Source organism: Tupaia chinensis, unplaced genomic scaffold (genome assembly GCF_000334495.1).
Source record: "Tupaia chinensis unplaced genomic scaffold, TupChi_1.0 Scaffold143878_1, whole genome shotgun sequence".
Classification (NCBI taxonomy): domain Eukaryota; kingdom Metazoa; phylum Chordata; class Mammalia; order Scandentia; family Tupaiidae; genus Tupaia; species Tupaia belangeri.
The window spans coordinates 304,097-313,238 of record NW_006203729.1 but is presented as its reverse complement, the minus strand read 5'-3'; the positions used below and the strand labels follow the sequence as shown (position 1 = coordinate 313,238).

Sequence of the window (9,142 nt, the reverse complement as noted above, 5' to 3'; positions counted from 1 at the left end):
TATCAAACATCCTGCAAGCCCCCTCTTCAAAAGACCCTTCCCAGTAATCAAGATCTAAGAAGAAGATACAACAGACAAATGGACTTCCTCATCCTGAGAACTGTGATTGATTTTACCTCATCTGACAAGACAAACAGCATGTTTTATAATTATTGCTTCCATGCTTTGTACACCCTGTTCCTTAAAGTAAATTTTTTACTACCCCTCACCCTCCTTACTTCCTAAACCTCCCTCAATAAATACGCATGTTTTAATAACCACGGCGCGGCGGCCTGGAGCTGGCTCTGGCTGTGGCCGGCTGAGAACATGCTAAGGAGCAATGAGGTCTCAGTCTAATTTCTGTTCCGGATCACCCGTGTCACCTTCCTGTGTACGAGCCACCCTCCACTGCCGAGGCTGGACCCCAGCAAGCCGCCACCACATACATGCCAGGACAGCTAAACAGCAAAACGAACTGGCACTAGCAAGTACTTGAATGAGGATGCGGAGCAAAAGGAACTCTTGAACACGAGGGCGAGGGAGGGGGGTGCAAAACTGTACATTCATTTGGGAAAATCTCTCAGTTTCTTATAAAGTGAAATACATGATTATGCTAAGGTTCTTAATCTCACGCCTAGGTGTTGACTCCAGTGAAACGAAAATGTGCGTACACGCACACACACACACACCTTTAACATGAATGGTTACAGTAGCTTTGTTCATGGCTGTCCCAAACAGGACACGATCCGCATGTCCCGCAACACATAAGTTTAATAAATGAACTGTGGTACATGACAGAGTTCTCCTGAGCAGCGAACCGTACAGATTAAGGATTTACACTACAAATGGATGGGCCGTAAGCGTACTTTGCTAAGTGAAGGAGTCAGGCAGCAGACTGCATGGCTCTATTTACGTGAGATCCTGGGAGAGGCTAACTCCAGGGTGGGAAACCATCAGTGGCTGCCAGGGTTTGGGAACGGAGAGAGGAAAGACTACAAAGTGGCAGCGCTGGGGAACTGGGGACCTGCTGGTGGTGCATACATGACTCGATGCAGTTTTCAGAACCCAAAGAACTACAAAACAAGGAGTGAATTTTACTACGTATAAAAAGCAAGCCAACACACAAACCAGGGAGACCAGAGATGGAATGCAACTGTAACCCAGGAATCTAATTGTGTTCTAAATAAATGACACCGTGGAATGAGCAGATATGAGGGAAAAGACCTGATTAAACCAAGTTTAGTAAAGAGCACTGTGGCTAAATACTGTGAGACTAAAGATAAAAAGACACATGCACGAGCTGTCTTCTGCTGGGAAAATGTCTTTCCCACAAGAGTACAAGCACTTCTTAGAACTACTGATTATATATACAAGTAGGTAAATACATTGTAGATAGTGAAAAGTTTCTCACGGTGGGAGAGAGATGTTAAAATAAGCAAAAAGGGAATGTTAGAATAACCCTTGTGTTAGATTGCAGTTGGAGGTGGCGGTATGAGCTAAGTGTTTAAATGCGTATTTCCTAGCTGAGTGCTGAAAGGTCGACAAGCAGCAACGAGCACCTAGCACCTAGGTGTTTACTAAATCCTGTTCCCCAATGAGATGGGTCTGGGGTCCTTGAGGAAGTGAGTGGTTCCAGAGCTGGGGAAGGAAAACACAAGATGATCCTGGGGCATCCTGTAGAGTCAGAAACTGCTTTAACAAAAGAAGAAAAAAGGACAATGCATGTTCAAAGGACACAGAAGCAAACTTAAAAAACACTCCCAACGGCCAGAGCTGAAACGATTTGAGCGACAAAGTAAGTAACAAGAGCCATGATTCTATAATACGGAGAGTAGAATAAGTGCCCTTGAGTTCCCAATGGCATAAATAAGTGATCAAATAGTAATAAAGGTGGGGAGGACTGTTCTTCCTTAGGAAATAAAATATGTGAGTTAAAGACAAAGACCGAATTTCTTCTTTAAATAGAATATACTGCTTATCTTTTAAAGTATATGTGACTGGGTAAGAAAGGATCTGGATGGACTTGTTTTGGAATTGTGTCTGTCTTTTGGAGTATATAAAGTTTTAAATGAAAACGTTCTAACATAAAACTATGTTTAGTGGTTAAAGGTAGACTTAGGTTTAAACCTCTTTGAGATTTATATTGAATCACTTCATATATTGTAAACCCCGTGATACTAGAACAGACACTAAAAACATGTAACTGTTACTCTCAAAATATTACTGGTTCTGCTTGAATTTCTGAGGAAAAGTAAAAGTGATTACATATAAGCATGTGCATACTTTTTAGAGCAGGAACAAGCCTGACCTTTACATATGAATTTTAGCTTTTAAGACCTAAGCAAAATGAAGACTTCTCCTAGAAGTGTTTGGCATGTAACTGTTCACACCATTAAACCTTGTTTTCAAAGTACATGATTCCAGAAAACGAATTCCTCCTCTGAGAAAGAATACGGCCCTGTCGCTCCAAGAAGTTAGTCTCAGCAGAGGTACACACATACTTGCATGCGTGTTCATGCACGTTCAGTTTTCTAATTAGTTGTTCAACAACAACACCCCCCCAAAACATGCGTATATTATAATGACACGATATAGTAGGATCGTCTAATTCAGATCCAGGCCAAGGGTCAGCAAACTTTCCTACGAGGGCCAGATTTTAGGTGAGTGAGCCACAGAGGTAGCCACAGATGAGCTGGAATGAGAGTGTGGCTCTGCTGCAGTGACATTTTCCCTCCCGGAGAGGTGGCTAGCCTGGGGCCACAGTTTGCTGACTCCTGCTCTAGGTAAGAGTTGATCTCAGTACAGAGCACCTTGGGTGAACACACAACCAAGTTTCCCTTGCACCTGGTAGTTTTTACAAGACACACAGCCGTTTACATGGTAGAGGCACCCTGAAAATATCTTCTGAGGTCAGACTATTAGCTCAGACCTGGAAATTAAAATGTGTTAATAAAGCATAAATTAAAATATACTTTGATTAAATTTTATTTTAAAAATCTTACCTTAATCAAATGAAAGAATCTAAACTCTAATACATCTCTGGTTGCAAGTCAAAGTATATTTGAATTGAAACTTCGGTTTCTTGTCGAATTCCTAGAGAAACAAAATTGAAAACCTGTAAGGTTTCAGCTCTAGGTAAAATGGAGTAATCACGCTGCACCCCTTCTCTCCAAGTGAACGGGGTTGCAGGACCCTGACAGAGTGCACGGAGCGGGTACGCAACTCTGAGAGGTGAACAGCAGCAGGTGGGCTGGGTAAGAGAACCTGAGTGCTGCTACAGCAACAGCGCTTTCTAACTCCGCCACCCAGCCCGACTTCACTGCCCAGATGGAAAGCTCCAGGAGACACCTACTTCTGGCTGGAGAAGAGGGAAAGGGGTCCCCACACACGGGAGAAAGAGTGGCTATCCCTCAGGTTCTCCCAAGGCAGCACCTGGGGCAGTAATGACTAGTATTTGTGTAATTAGAAGACCAGCAGAAGAAAGGGAAGCTCAGTTTAAGGAAGCTCAGCAAATGTGCAAAGGCGATGAATACAAAGACATCTATGCCCGGCACAGGCTGTGTGGGAGGCCCAGTGCTCCTGGTTACTAACCTGCATGGCACGTGTCTATACTGCGCACTGTAGGCAACTGTAACGCAAGGGCAAGGATCTGGGCATTCAAACATGTCCGAACATAGGGAAGGTGCAGCTAAACTGTGGTATAGGATGTAAAGAGTGGTGCGCCTGCACAGGACACTGATCAACACTGAGCTTGCAGGACTGAAACTGCTCTGGGTGAGCTGGTGAGTTGGAGAGTGAATGGGAAGGTCGAGGATCTTACTGTACACCACATAACAAAAACAAACACTGTAACTTAGGCTGCACTACATTTATTAAAAAGTTATTCTTTTGGGGACCAGCAGTTAGTGTAATGGCTATGTCACTGGACTCCCACGTAGTTGACCGCGGTTCGAGTCCCGGACCTGGTGGCTTAAAACTCAAACCAGGTGCGTGTGTGTGTGTGCCCAAGATCCTGAGAGGAGAGTGGAGGAGAAGGGATTGCCCCGGGGGGTGATTTCTTGCTTTCTGTCTTTCTGTCTCTTTCTATCTGGCGAGTGTACATGCCCTATAACAACAACAACAAAAAAGTTATTCTTTTGGACCAGCAGGTAGTGTGATGGTTAAGATGGTGGACTCCCACAAGTCCAACAGCGGTTTGAGTCCCAGACCTGGCAGCACGCTTTCTTACTTGATCTCTCTGTTTCTGGTGAGCACATGTGCTCTGTAGTGAACTGAAAGATAATAACACATAGTTCTCTTTAAAAAAGCTTCTTTCAGGACCAGCAGTTAGCATAATGGCTATGTTGCTGGACTCCCACGTAGTCGACCACGGTTTGCGTCCCAGACCCGGTGGCTTAAAACTCACGCCGGGCGCGTGTGCGTGCGTGCCCAAGATCCCGAGAGGAGAATGGAGGAGAAGGGATTGCGGCGTGACCATCTCCCCTGGGGGGTGATTTCTTGCTTTCTGTCTCTCTGTCTCTGTCTGGTGAGCATACGCGCCCTATAGCGAAAAACCTCTCCAAAAAAAAGCTTCTTTTTTCAGTAGTAAATGAATCTTATCTTACTATACCTATTTTACTTTGTATACTTTGAAAACTTTTTAATTTTTTGAGTTCTATAATAACACTCAGCCTAGAACACACTGTACAGTTGTACAAAATATTCTTTCTCTTTATATTCTTATTCCATAAGCTTTTTTCTTTTTTGTTTAATTGCCAGAGGGAGTGTGCATTTACTAGACAGAGGAGCTGGGGGTGGGAGAAAGCAGCACCCAATGGACAGTGGCCACACAACAACGCTGTCTTCCCTATTTCTCCATCCCGTCGTGATTGTGGGCACACGTGGCAGGGTGTTTCCTAAGCCCCTGAGCTGGGATTTGAACCATAGCGAGTCATGGCTTTCTATGCACTGCACTCAACCCCTGTGTTACAGAGTAGGCCCTGTATAAGCTTTTGTCCACTAAGTGTAACTTTGCAAGCTTTTTTCTAAAAGCACATACACATTACTTTAAGCCTACATAAGGTCTCAATAATCAGTATCACTATCTTCCGCTTCCATATTCTGTCCCACTAGAAAGGCCACAGTGAGCAAAAACACACAAGATTAAATCAAGTACAAGAGAAAACGGACCCAATCGAAGAGCTCAGCAAACATGAGCTATGAGGCTGCTGCTAACCTAACGAGGCATACACGGCTCTACGGTAAACTTCAGTAAGGAGGAGGACAGACCAAGACACACAGACCAGAAGAGCACAGCCATGCGCTATCACCACCAAGGGCAGGTGCTGTACACGGTGGTGTGCTCTCTCACACGACGCGCAGTGTGGCCGGCCTGAGGACACGAGCACCGCCAGAGACGCTACGTCTCCACGGGCGCACCACCACGAGACGGGGTTTTCAGCTCAGTGAGATTGGATGGGACCACTGCCAGTACATGTGGTCTGTCACTGACGGTGGCCGAATGTCATTTATATAGTCACTTATATATGTAGACTGTACATACTCCATATATAATATACAACTAATACATAGTGTTAATATATCATGTATCATATAGGGTCTAAATAAATGACTACATACAAATAATATTTGATCATATTAATATCTAATGTATATAGTCTATACATAATGAGTCTTAGTCTATAGATTATATGTAATATAGAGTTAATATAGTCTCTATATAATACATAGTCTCTCTATGTAAGTGACTAAATAAATAAATGGAAGAAAGGAGACGAACATTTCCTTTTAACAAATGTAGACTATAACAAATGTAGGTATACCCCATCCATAAATGAAACTTCATCTCCCCACCCCTTTGAGTGTGCACTGAAATTAGCAAATCATTTCCAAAGAACAAAATATGAAAAGACAAAAATATGAACTTCATAGTGGGTTGATCTCACAAACGTGACCTTTAACCAAGCGGCCTGTGATCATGTACTCCCTCAGATGATGTTGGGAGATGAGCACTTCGCCTCTGTCACTCTCCTCTAAAGCCCGTAACCTCGGTATAACCAGAAGAAAAACACCAGACAGATGCACATGGAGGGAAGTCTACACAACAGCCCACCCTAATAGCACTGGCACTCAAAGCCAGCAAGGCCATGAAAAACAGGCAAAGACGCACAGAACCTTGCAGACAGGAGACACAAATGCAGTGTGGAATCCCGGACTGGATCCTGAAAGAGGAGGCAGCTGGTGGAAAATCAGGCAACTCCGAGTGTGGAATCTGGAATGTGGTTAATAGTAAGGCACCAACGCTGGTCTCCTGATTTTGATAAATACACCTGGTTTTGTAAAACGTTATCATTATGGGAAGCTGGGTGAAGATATGAAGGAACTCTGAGTATCTTTGTAACTCTTCTATAAATCTAAAATTATTCTAAAATAAAGAAGTTGTATTTTTTTAGTGGACAGACCCATTCACCGAAAAGGATATATGTATGATCCCAAAAAGAAAAAAAAGGGGGGGGGCACTCAAGATGTTTATCAGATACTCCGTAAGTCTATTAGAACAACTAAATTGAAAAACTAGGCCTTGCAATGCTGGAAGCCAAATGGAAGAGGGTTCTGTTCCCCAACTGACCTGTACACAGCGGAGTGCACCTACACGCCCATCATCCGGGCTGGCTGAAAAAGCTAAGGGGAGGGGAGGGCTGCGGCATGGGACCCTGTTAAGGATGCTTCTCAATCATTTGTTCTCTCTCTTACATGGAAAAAAAATGATTGATTATATCAAGTGTGAGTAAATATGCAAAACTACTAGAAAACACATGTATTGCAGATGGGATACAAAACGGTAGTCATTCTAGAAGGCAATTTGGCAATTTCTTCAGCTAAAGCTAAATATATACTTACCACAGGACCCAGCAATCCCACTATGACACATTTTTACCCAAGAGAAGTTAAAGCCTGAACACCAATGTTTATGGCAGCTCTATTTAAAATAGTGAAAAAGTGGAATGCACATGTCCTTCAGTGAGTGAAAGCATGAGCCGTGGTACCGCTCTACAACTGCACACTGCTCAGCAACAGAAGGAAGGAAATGCTGACACGGAGGGTGGAATGCTGAGCAACTGCATGTGCAATGGTCCCGGATGGCCCTGTGCTGCATGGTACCATCTCGTGACCATTTCTAAAAAGTCAAAATACAAAACGCCAGGCATTAGGAGACGAGGAGGGCCCTGCGACAGAGGCAGCACGAGGGAGGTTCTGAGCTGATGGAGTTCTGAACTCTGACGAGCGCTACGTGGACCCACACGTTAGTTCACCGGCCATACACAAAAGCTATCACGTGTACTGCATGATTGCTGTTGAAATCCAGCTCCTGAGGGAACCAGCAGTTAGCGTAATGGCTATGTCGCTGGACTCCCATGTAGTCGACCGTGGTTCGCGTCCTGGACCCGTGGCTTAAAACTCAGGCCGGGCGCGTGTGCGTGCATGCCCAAGATCCTGAGAGGAGAATGGAGGAGAAGGGATTGCGGTGTGACCTTCCCCCCTGGGGGGTGATTTCTCGCTTTCTGTCTCTCTGTCTCTCTCTGTCTATCTGGCGAGTGCACGTGCCCTATAGCAAGAAATCTCTCCAAAAAGAAAAAACAAAACAAAACAAAACAAAACAAAAAAAAAAGAAATTCAGCTCCTGACAAACAAAAGAACATCTTTAAGTCAGCAAGGCCTTCCAGGATTCTTCATTTGGATTTTCCAGTCTGTTAAAAATCCTCTCGTTTATTCTGCTTACTTTCAAGATACAGTAAGTGACAAAGTTCTCCGCTCCTTCCTGACATGCGATGGGATGGGCAACCGAAATGGCAGCTCCTCTAGCTACGGTGTCACCTGCGAGTCTAATCTGCTACCAACCACGACCCACCTAATTGAAGAGTGAAGCCTGTCATCTGCTTAGTGGCATCATAAAGCAACTTTCATTAAAGATTTTTCTTTTTTCTTTTTTTTAAGAATACTGATTTACTGTCAGTACAGAATTCTGGGGTGGGATGGGGGTGGAATGTGATTCATTTAATTGCACAGAGACAATTCTGAAAGTGAAAAAGAAAAAAAAATTAATTATTTCCACCTTTATTATCAGGGGAAAAATTGTTGCTTTATTTAAATAAGAAGGCTGAGAGGAAACGAAGTAAAATGGAAAACACTATCTCAGAGGTAATTATACACGTCTGCAAGAGTCTATCTTATCTCCACTAACACGGTAGTACAATAAGGTTCCAGGGAATTCTTATACTATAATCATATGTGGTCACAGAACACTAAAGCCCATACAGAGGGGCCGGCAGGTAGCACGACAGCTAAAGGTGCTGGATTTCCACATGGCTGACCATGGTTCGAGTCCCGGACCTGGTGGCTTGCTTTCTCACTTTTCCTATCTTTCTCTCTCTTGTCAAATTGAAAAATAATAATAACAAATGAAATTAAATGAATACATACTTCTTAAAAAAAATACAGGAATTAATTTAAATTAAAAATAATAATAACCTACATACAAAGGTTCAGCTTCTCCTGAATATTACCTAATCTATTTGATTCCGCTAAAGAAGATTGGTCTAGCCTCTACGATGCAGCAGGTGGCCTGGAAGTAGAAGGTAGTATAGTGCGGGTACGGTGCAGGTATAGTGTGGTTCAGTGCAAGTATGGTGCAGGTACAGTGCAGGTATAGTGCAGGTACGGTGCAGGTACAGTGCAGGTACGGTGCAGGTACGGTGCAGGTACGGTGCAGGTACAGTGCAGGTACAGTGCAGGTACAGTGCTGGTACGGTGCAGGTACAGTGCAGGTATGGTACAGGTATAGTAGAAGGTATGGTGCAGGTATGGTGCAGGTATAGTGCAGGTACAGTGCAGGTACGGTACAGGTATGGTGCAGGTACAGTGCAGGTATGGTGCAGGTATAGTGCAGGTACAGTGCAGGTACGGTACAGGTATGGTGCAGGTACAGTGCAGGTATGGTGCAGGTATAGTGCAGGTACAGTGCAGGTACGGTACAGGTATGGTGCAGGTACAGTGCAGGTATGGTGCAGGTATAGTGCAGGTACAGTGCAGGTACGGTACAGGTATGGTGCAGGTACAGTGCAGGTATGGTGCAGGTACGGTGCAGGTACAGTGCAGGTACGGT

The 9,142-nt window shown here is 44.1% G+C and overlaps 1 protein-coding gene across 2 annotated transcripts in view; it reads right to left on the bottom strand.

The window, feature by feature from the left end:
• GLCE (glucuronic acid epimerase) overlaps positions 1-9,142 on the bottom strand; it is a 105,549-nt gene that overhangs the window by 80,365 nt on the left and 16,042 nt on the right. For both annotated transcript variants that reach the window (XM_006165298.3, XM_027767046.1), the window contains one exon: positions 2,982-3,072. The gene's annotated coding sequence lies outside the window, so the exon portion shown is untranslated. Of the gene's footprint in view, positions 1-2,981; positions 3,073-9,142 lie in introns of those variants that run through there.